We start from the raw sequence: 8,320 nt of genomic DNA, 5'->3' as shown, positions 1-8,320 counted from the left end.
ACTGCGGATTATATCTGCCATAAAGGCTGTTGGCTGTGAATATTATCAGATTGAATGAATGAGTTAGAGAAGCAATGAGGAATTTGCAACAGCAACAGTATGTGATGGATGGCAGTTATAGGAAGGGGGGAAAGTCTCAGATACAGTCACATAGATGGGTTAACTGTTGTGGTTCTGTTCGCCGAGCTGGGAATTTGTGTTGCAGACGTTTCGTCCCCTGTCTAGGTGACATCCTCAGTGCTTGGGAGCCTCCTGTGAAGCGCTTCTGTGATGTTTCCTCACGCATATATAATGGTTTGTCTCTGTCGCTTCCGATTGTCAGTTCCAGCTGTCCGTTGCAGTGGTCGGTATATTGGGTCCAGGTCGATGTACTTATTGATTGAATCTGTGGATGAGTGCCATGCCTCTAGGAATTCCCTGGCTGTTCTCTGTTTGGCTTGTCCTATAATAGTAGTGTTGTCGACTGGGACTATTATAGGACAAGCCAAACAGAGAACAGCCAGGGAATTCCTAGAGGCATGGCACTCATCCACAGATTCAATCAATAAGCACATCGACCTGGACCCAATATACCGACCACTGCAACGGACAGCTGGAACTGACAACCGGAAGTGGCAGAGACAAACCACTATAAATGCCGGAGGAAAGATCACAGAAGCGCTTCACAGGAGGCTCCCAAGCACTGAGGATGTCACCTAGACAGGGGACGAAACGTCTGCAACACAAATTCCCAGCTCGGCGAACAGAACCACAACAACGAGCACCCGAGCTACAAATCTTCTCCCAAACTTTGAACACATATGGGTTAAGTCCAGGAAAGGTAAGAGAGGTAGGCACCTAGTGCAGGAGTGGATATACCCATTTCAAACAGGTATGCTGTTTTGGAAAATGGAGGGGGTGATGGATTCTTAGGGGAACATAGCAAAAACAGCCAGGTTTCTAGTATTGAGACTGGCTCTAATGCAACAAGGGTATGTCGGGTTCCAAGAGATGAATTGTGGCAGGGGACTCTCTAGTCTGAAGTACAGACAGATGTTTCTCTGGCCAGCAGTGAAAAAGCAGAATGGTGTGTTGCTTCCCTGGTGCCAGGATCAAGGATGTCTCAGAGAGGGTGCAGAATGTTCTCGCGGGGGAGAGAGACCAGCAAGAGATCATTGTCCACATTGAAACCAACAACACGGGAAGGGGTGGAGATTCTGAAGGGAGATTACAGAGCGTTCGGTAGAAATTGTAAAAGGAGGTCCTCGAGAGTAGTAATATCTGGATTACTCCTAGTGCTATGGGCTAGTGAGGGCAGGAATAGGACGATAGAATAGATGAATGCGTGGCTGAGGAGCTGGTGTATGGGAGAAGGATTCACATTTTTGGATCATTGGAATCTCTTTAGGGGTAGAAGCGACCTGTACAAGAAGGACGGATTGCACCTAAATTGGAAGGGGACTAAAATACTGGCAGGGAAATATGCTGCAGCTGCTTGGGAGGATTTAAACTAGTAAGGTGGGGGGGGGGGGAGGAAAGAGACCGATCTGACACTGGTACAGTTGAGAACAGAAGCGACTCAAACAGTCAGGGCAGTCAGGGACAAGGTAGGACTAGTAAATTAAACTGCATTTATTTCAATACAAGGGGCCTAACAGGGAAGGCAGATGAACTCAGGGCATGGTTAGGAACATGGGACTGGGATATCATGGAATTATGGAAATATGGCTCAGGGATGGGCAGGACTGGCAGCTTCATGTTCCAGGATACAAATGCTACAGGAAGGATAGAAAGGGAGGCAACAGAGGAGGGGGAGTGGCATTTTTGATAAGGGATAGCATTACACCTGTGCTGAGGGAGGATATTCCCGGAAATACATCCAGGGAAGTTATTTGGGTGGAACTGAGAAATAAGAAAGGGATGATAATCTTATTGGGATTGTATTATAGATCCTCTAATAGTCAGAGGGAAATTGAGAAACAAACTTGTAAGGAGATCCCAGTTATCTGTAAGAATAATAGGGTGGTTATGGTAGGGGATTTTAACTTTCCAAACATAGACTGGGACTGCCATAATGTGAAGGGTTTAGATGGAGAGGAATTTGTTAAGTGTGTACAAGACAATTTTCTGATTCAGTCTGTGGATGTACCAACAGAGAAGGTGCAAAACTTGACCTACTCTTGGGAAATAAGGCAGGACAGGTGACTGAGGTGTCAGTGGGGGAGCACTTTGGGGCCAGCGACCATAATTCTGTTAGATTTAAAATAATGATGGAAAAGTATCGACCAGATCTAAAAGTTGAAGTTCTAAATTGGAGAAAGGCCAATTTTGACGGTATTAGGCAAGAACGTTCGAAAGCTGATTGGGGGCAGATGTTCGCAGGGAAAGGGACGGCTGGAAAATGGGAAGCCTTCAAAAATGAGATAACAAGAATCCAGTGAAAGTATATTCCTGTTAAAGTGAAAAGAAAAGCCTGTAGGTATAGGGAATGCTGGATGACTAAAGAAATTGAGGGTTTGGTTAAGAAAAAGAAGGAAGCATGTGGAAGATGCAGCAGGGAAGACAGCAGAGATCAAGTGAATTATTTGAAGAGTATAAAAGAGATAGGAATATATTTAAGAGGGAAATGAAGAGGGCAAAAAGGGGACATGAGATAGCTTTGGCAAATAGAATTAAGGAGAATCCAAAGAGTTTTTACAAACACATTAAGGACAAAAGGGTAACTCGGGAGAGAATAGGGCCCCTCAAAGATCAGAGCTGAAAATGTGTTGCTGGAAAAGCACAGCAGGTCAGGCAGCATCCAAGGAGCAGGAGAATTGATGTTTCAGGCATGAGCCCTTCTTCAGGAATGCCTCATTCTTGAAGAAGGGCTCATGCCTGAAACGTCGATTCTCCTGCTCCTTGGATGCTGCCTGACCTGCTGTGCTTTTCCAGCAACACATTTTCAGCTCTGATCTCCAGCATCTGCAGTCCTCATTTTCTCCCCCTCAAAGGTCAGCAAGGCGGCCTTTGTGTGGAGCCACAGAAAATGGGGGAGATACTGAATGAGTATTTTGCATCAGTATTTACTGTGGAAAAGGATATGGAAGATATAGACTGTGGGGAAATAGATGGTGACATCTTAAAAAATGTCCATATTACAGAAGTGCTGGATGACTTGAAACGTGTAAAGGTGGATAGAGAAGCTAGAGAAGTGATTGCTGGGCCTCTTGCTGCAATATTTGTATCATCGATAGTCACAGGTGAGGTGCCGGAAGACTGGAGGTTGGCAAACGTGGTGCCACGGTTTAAGAAGAGTGGTAAGGACAAGCCAGGGAACTATAGACTGGTGAGCCTGATGTTGGTAGTGGACAAGTTGTTGGAGGGAATCCTGAGGGATAGAATATACATGTATTTGGAAAGGCAAGGACTGATCAGGGATAGCCAACATGGCTTTGTGTGTGGGAAATCATGTCTCACAAACTTGATTGAGTTTTTTGAAGAAGTAACAAAGAAGATTGATGAGGGCAGAGTGGTGATGCGATCTATATGGACTTTAGTAAGGCATTCGACAAGGTTCCCCATGGGAGACTGGTTAGCAAGGCTAGATCTCACGGAATACAGGGAGAACTAGCCATTTGGATACAGAACTGGCTCAAAGGTAGAAGACAGAGGGTGGTAGTGGAAGGTTATTTTTCAGACTGGAGGCCTGTGACCAGTGGAGTGCCACAAGGATCGGGTGCTGGGCCCTCTACGTTTTGTCATTTACATAAATGATTTGGATACGAGCATAAGAGGTACAGTTAGTAAGTTTGCAGATGACACCAAAATTGGAGGTGTAGTGGACAGCGAAGAGGGTTACCTCAGATTACAACAGAATCTTGACCAGATGGGCCAATGGCCTGAGAAGTGGCAGATGGAGTTTAATTCAGATAAATGTGAGGTGCTGCATTTTGGGGAAGCAAATCTTAGCAGGACTTATCCACTTAATGGTAAGGTCCTAAGGAATGTTGCTGAACAAAGAGACCTTGGAGTGCAGGTTCATAGCTCCTTGAAAGTGGAGTTGCAGGTAGATAGGATAGTGAAGAAGGCATTTGGTATGCTTTCCTTTATTGGTCAGAGTATTGAGTATAGGAGTTGGGAGGTCATGTTGCAGCTGTACAGGAAATTGGTTAGGCCACTGTTGGAATACTGCGTGCAATTCTGGTCTCCTTCCTATCGGAAAGATGTTGTGAAACTTGAAAGGGTTCAGAAAAGATTTACAAGGATGTTGCCAGGGTTGGAGGATCTGAGTTACAGGGAGAGGCTGAACAGGCTGGGGCTGTTTTCCCTGGAGCGTCGGAGGCTGAGCGGTGACCTTATAGAGGTTTACAAAATTATGAGGGGCATGGATAGGATAAATAGGCAAAGTCTTTTCCCTTGGGTTGAGGAGTCCAGAACTAGAGGGCATAGGTTTAGGGTAAGAGGGGAAAGATATAAAAGAGACCTACGGGTCAACCTTTTCACACAGAGAGTGGTACGTGTATGGAATGAGCTGCCAGAGGAAGTGGTTGAGGCTGGTACAATTGCAACCTTTAAGAGGCAGTTGGATGGGTATATGAATGGGAATGGTTTGGAGGGACATGGGCCAAGCGCTGGCAGGTGGGACTATATTGGGTTGGGATATCTGGTCGGCATGGACGGGTTGGACCGAAGGGTCTGTTTCCATGCTGTACATCTCTATGACTCTTTATACTTATCAAGGACCTGCGGTCGTGGTTCCTTAAATAAGCTCCACATTTCAAGTGTGTCCATCCCCTGCAATTTCCTTCCCCATCCTATACATTCTAAATCTTGCCTAATCACATCATAATTGCCTCTTTCCCTGCAGTATATACATATCCCTGCCCATTTCTATTGTAAACATAACCGAAATGTGGTCACTAATGCCAAAGTGCTCACCTACCTCCAAATCTAACACCTGGCTGGGTTCATTCCCCAGTATCCAAATCCAACATGTCGATGGCATTTGTACAGAATTTGGCTGCACATTATGAGTGTTCAGGGAATACAGTAGGGGGCTGAGAATGCAGTGGGCTCCAGTGTTGACAGTTATTGTGGAGAAGGTGCAGTTACCTACCTTCACTGATTGCGGTCTGTGGGACAGGACGCTGAGGATCCAATTGCAGAGGGTGGAGCCAAGACCAAGGTCACGGAGTTCTGAGGTCAGTCTGGAGGGGACAATGGCATATTGAAGATGGAGCTGTATTTCAATGAGAAGGAACCTGACGTTGGTGTTCTTCTAATCCAGGTGTTCCAAGGATGAGTAGAGGACACAAGGAGTGGTGCCCAATGTAGACCTGTTACATGAGAATGGAACAGATTGCAGAGCATCGGGGCAGGCTGGGAGACTGAGGTTGTATGGGCCATGACCAGCCTCTTGAAGCACTTCATGATTATGGTTGTCAGGGCCACTAGGTGATAGTCATTAAGGCACATTGTACGTGCTTTCTCAGGTACAGGGATGATGGTGGCCTTCTTGAAGCAGGTGGGGTCTTTGGCTTGTAGGAGGGAGAGGTTGAAGATGTCAGTGAATACCTCCACCAGCTGGTCTGCACAGAATCCAAGTGCTCAGCCAGGAACACTCTCTGCGACCGTCACTTTCCTCGGTTTGACTCCCAGGAAGATCAATCTAACGTCTGCAGCAATAATCGAGGGAACAGGTGTGAAGGGGCTGTCGGGGAAGGCTGGCATTCTGCTCAAACCGAGCACAAAAAGCATTGAGTATGCCAGGGAGGGATGTGTCTTTGTTCGCTATCTTGTTCTACTTCATAGAGACATCAAGTCAGACAGCACGGACACAGACCCTCCATTTTGTACCCCGTTACGTTGTGCAGGCTTTGCCACAGGTGCCTGTGTGGTTTGTTGGCCCTCTAACTGCTTCCATTAGCTGAGGACATTGCAATTAGGAGCAGATGTGGCCTAGTTGGCCTTCCAAGCTTGCTCCACCATTCAACATGATCATGGCTGATCCTTCAACTCAATCCCTTTTTCCCAATTGTTCCCCACGTACTTTGAAACCTCTCGTCCTAAGAATTATATCTAACTCCTTCTGGAACACATTCAATCTTTTGGTCTCAATCGCTTTCTGTGGCAGATCCACAGGCTCCCAACGGTCTGGGTGAAGACATTTCTCCTCATCTCAGTCCAAAATGGCCCACTCTGTATCCTTAGACTGTGACCCCTGGTCTTAGACTCCCTGGTGGTTGTGAACATCCTTTCTGTATTGTCTCATGCTAGAATGTTATAGGTCTCTACCTTCAAGAACAGGCAATATACGCTGACCAGCAAATGTCACCCACGTCCCACAAATGAATAAGAAAAATATATGGCCAAAGGCAGGTACGTGAAGTCAGGCCATGATATTATTGAATGGTCGACCAGACCCGAGAGGCTGAATGGCCTCCTGAGGTTCCCATATGGGAGCCTCTCATGTCAAGTCTTAGAGAGTGTAAACAAACCCATCAGACAATTAACATTCCCAGACAATTTCGGCACCTGCACGCACACTGGGACACCCCTCGGATTCCCAATACCCAACAGTAATCCATGTTCGGACTGTATCGGAAGATTCAGACTGATACTGACTCACATAACTCCTCCAGGAAATTCCCTGCGGTCCACCATGGCCACTTTTAGCTACTTGCAGATGTCCACTGCTCATTTGGAGAGACAATTACACTTAAAGCAAAACGATAGGGGAGGAGCAGGTTCCTGTGCACCACTGCACTGATGCGGGGCAACTGTAAATATCCAGTCTGAAAGTGAAGTCATAGTGAAAAGTGCAAGGCTGCTACAAATTCGAGAACCACCTGAAATTCCCATCACACAGACAGTGGAGGGACAGGCAGAATAACGTTGGACAGGATAAAGGACCAATGGATAAATATTTGGGAGAGTGAGTGCTATTTTGGGTTATTGGTGTATCAGATGTCAAGACCCTCTGCACTTTCCTGTGTCAAGTTACTGAGCTTGCTTGTCGTTATCTGGCAGAGTGACAGAAAAACTGGAGTGGGGGGTGGGGGAGTTGGGTGAGTCGGCTACAAACTCATGGTATTCAAGGTTGTTAAATCCCCAGGATTGACATTCTAAACATGAAAGTATGATCAACAATTTCGCAGGTGGCATGAACTTCACTGCCATGGTAAACAGCGAGACAGAAAGCCTTCGAATAATACAAAGGAGCAGCGCTCTGAACGCTAGTGCTTCCAAATAAACCTGTTGGCCTATAACCTGGTGTTGTGTGATTTTTAACTTATACTTTTCCCCAGGGCAGGATTGACTGGTACGAGAAGTCATGGTTTGAAGATATTAGGAGGAAGGTATAAAGGACGCGTCAGAGGTAGGTTCTTTATGCAGAGAGTTGTGAATGCATGGGATGTGTTGCCAGCTGTGGTGGTGGAAGCAGAATCATTGGGGACATTTAAGCGACTGCTGGACATGCACATGGATAGCAGTGAGTTGAGGGGTGCGTAGGTTAAGTTACTATATTTTACATTAGGATTAAATCTCAGCACAACTTTGTGGGCCAAAGGGCCTGTTCTGTGCTGTACTTTATGTTCTAATAATATAGCAGGGCTGGTCAAATGGGTTGAATGGACTTTAATCTTCAAAAGTGAGAAATGGTACATTTTGAAGGGATCAATTAGTCAAGGGGACACACATTGAACAGCAGGACTCTAAGAAGTACAGAAGAACGTTGGTGTGTATGTCCATAAATCCTTGAAAGCAGCAGGTGAGGTGTAGATAAGCTGGTTAAGGATTAGTCAAGGCATTGATCACAACAGTGAGGAGGTTGTAAAGGAGATGTGTATGCGATGTGGGAGAGTTAGTGTTGGACTGGGGTGGACAAGGTTAAAAACACCAGGTTATAGTCCAACATTAACATTAGCTAGGCCCTCACTGGAGTAGTGTGTTCAGTTTGAGATGCCAGTCAATGTGATGGATATGACTGTGTTCGAGACGGTGTGGATGAGATTGACCAGGATGGTATGTGGCCTGGAGTAACTCAGCACTGAACAGAAACTAGACAGGCTCAGCAGAGAAGGCTGACAGGGGATTTGATTGAGGGGTACAAAGTTTTGAGGGGTATGGACAGGGTGGATTGGGACAACCTTTTCCCTTTAGTAGGGGTGTCAATAACCAGGAGATAGAGTTTTAAAGTAAAGATCAGGAAGGTTTGACAGCACTTGAAGCAGAAACCTTTTCACTCAGAGGGTGTTGGCATTCGGAACTCACTATTTAGTAGGCAGGAACTATCAAGACATGGTAAGGACTATTTAAATGAGCACGTGAAATATGACAACATACAAGCCTAGGGCCC

This window comes from Chiloscyllium punctatum, chromosome 15 (assembly GCF_047496795.1).
Source record: "Chiloscyllium punctatum isolate Juve2018m chromosome 15, sChiPun1.3, whole genome shotgun sequence".
NCBI classification, from domain to species: domain Eukaryota; kingdom Metazoa; phylum Chordata; class Chondrichthyes; order Orectolobiformes; family Hemiscylliidae; genus Chiloscyllium; species Chiloscyllium punctatum.
This window is presented reverse-complemented; position numbering follows the sequence as displayed.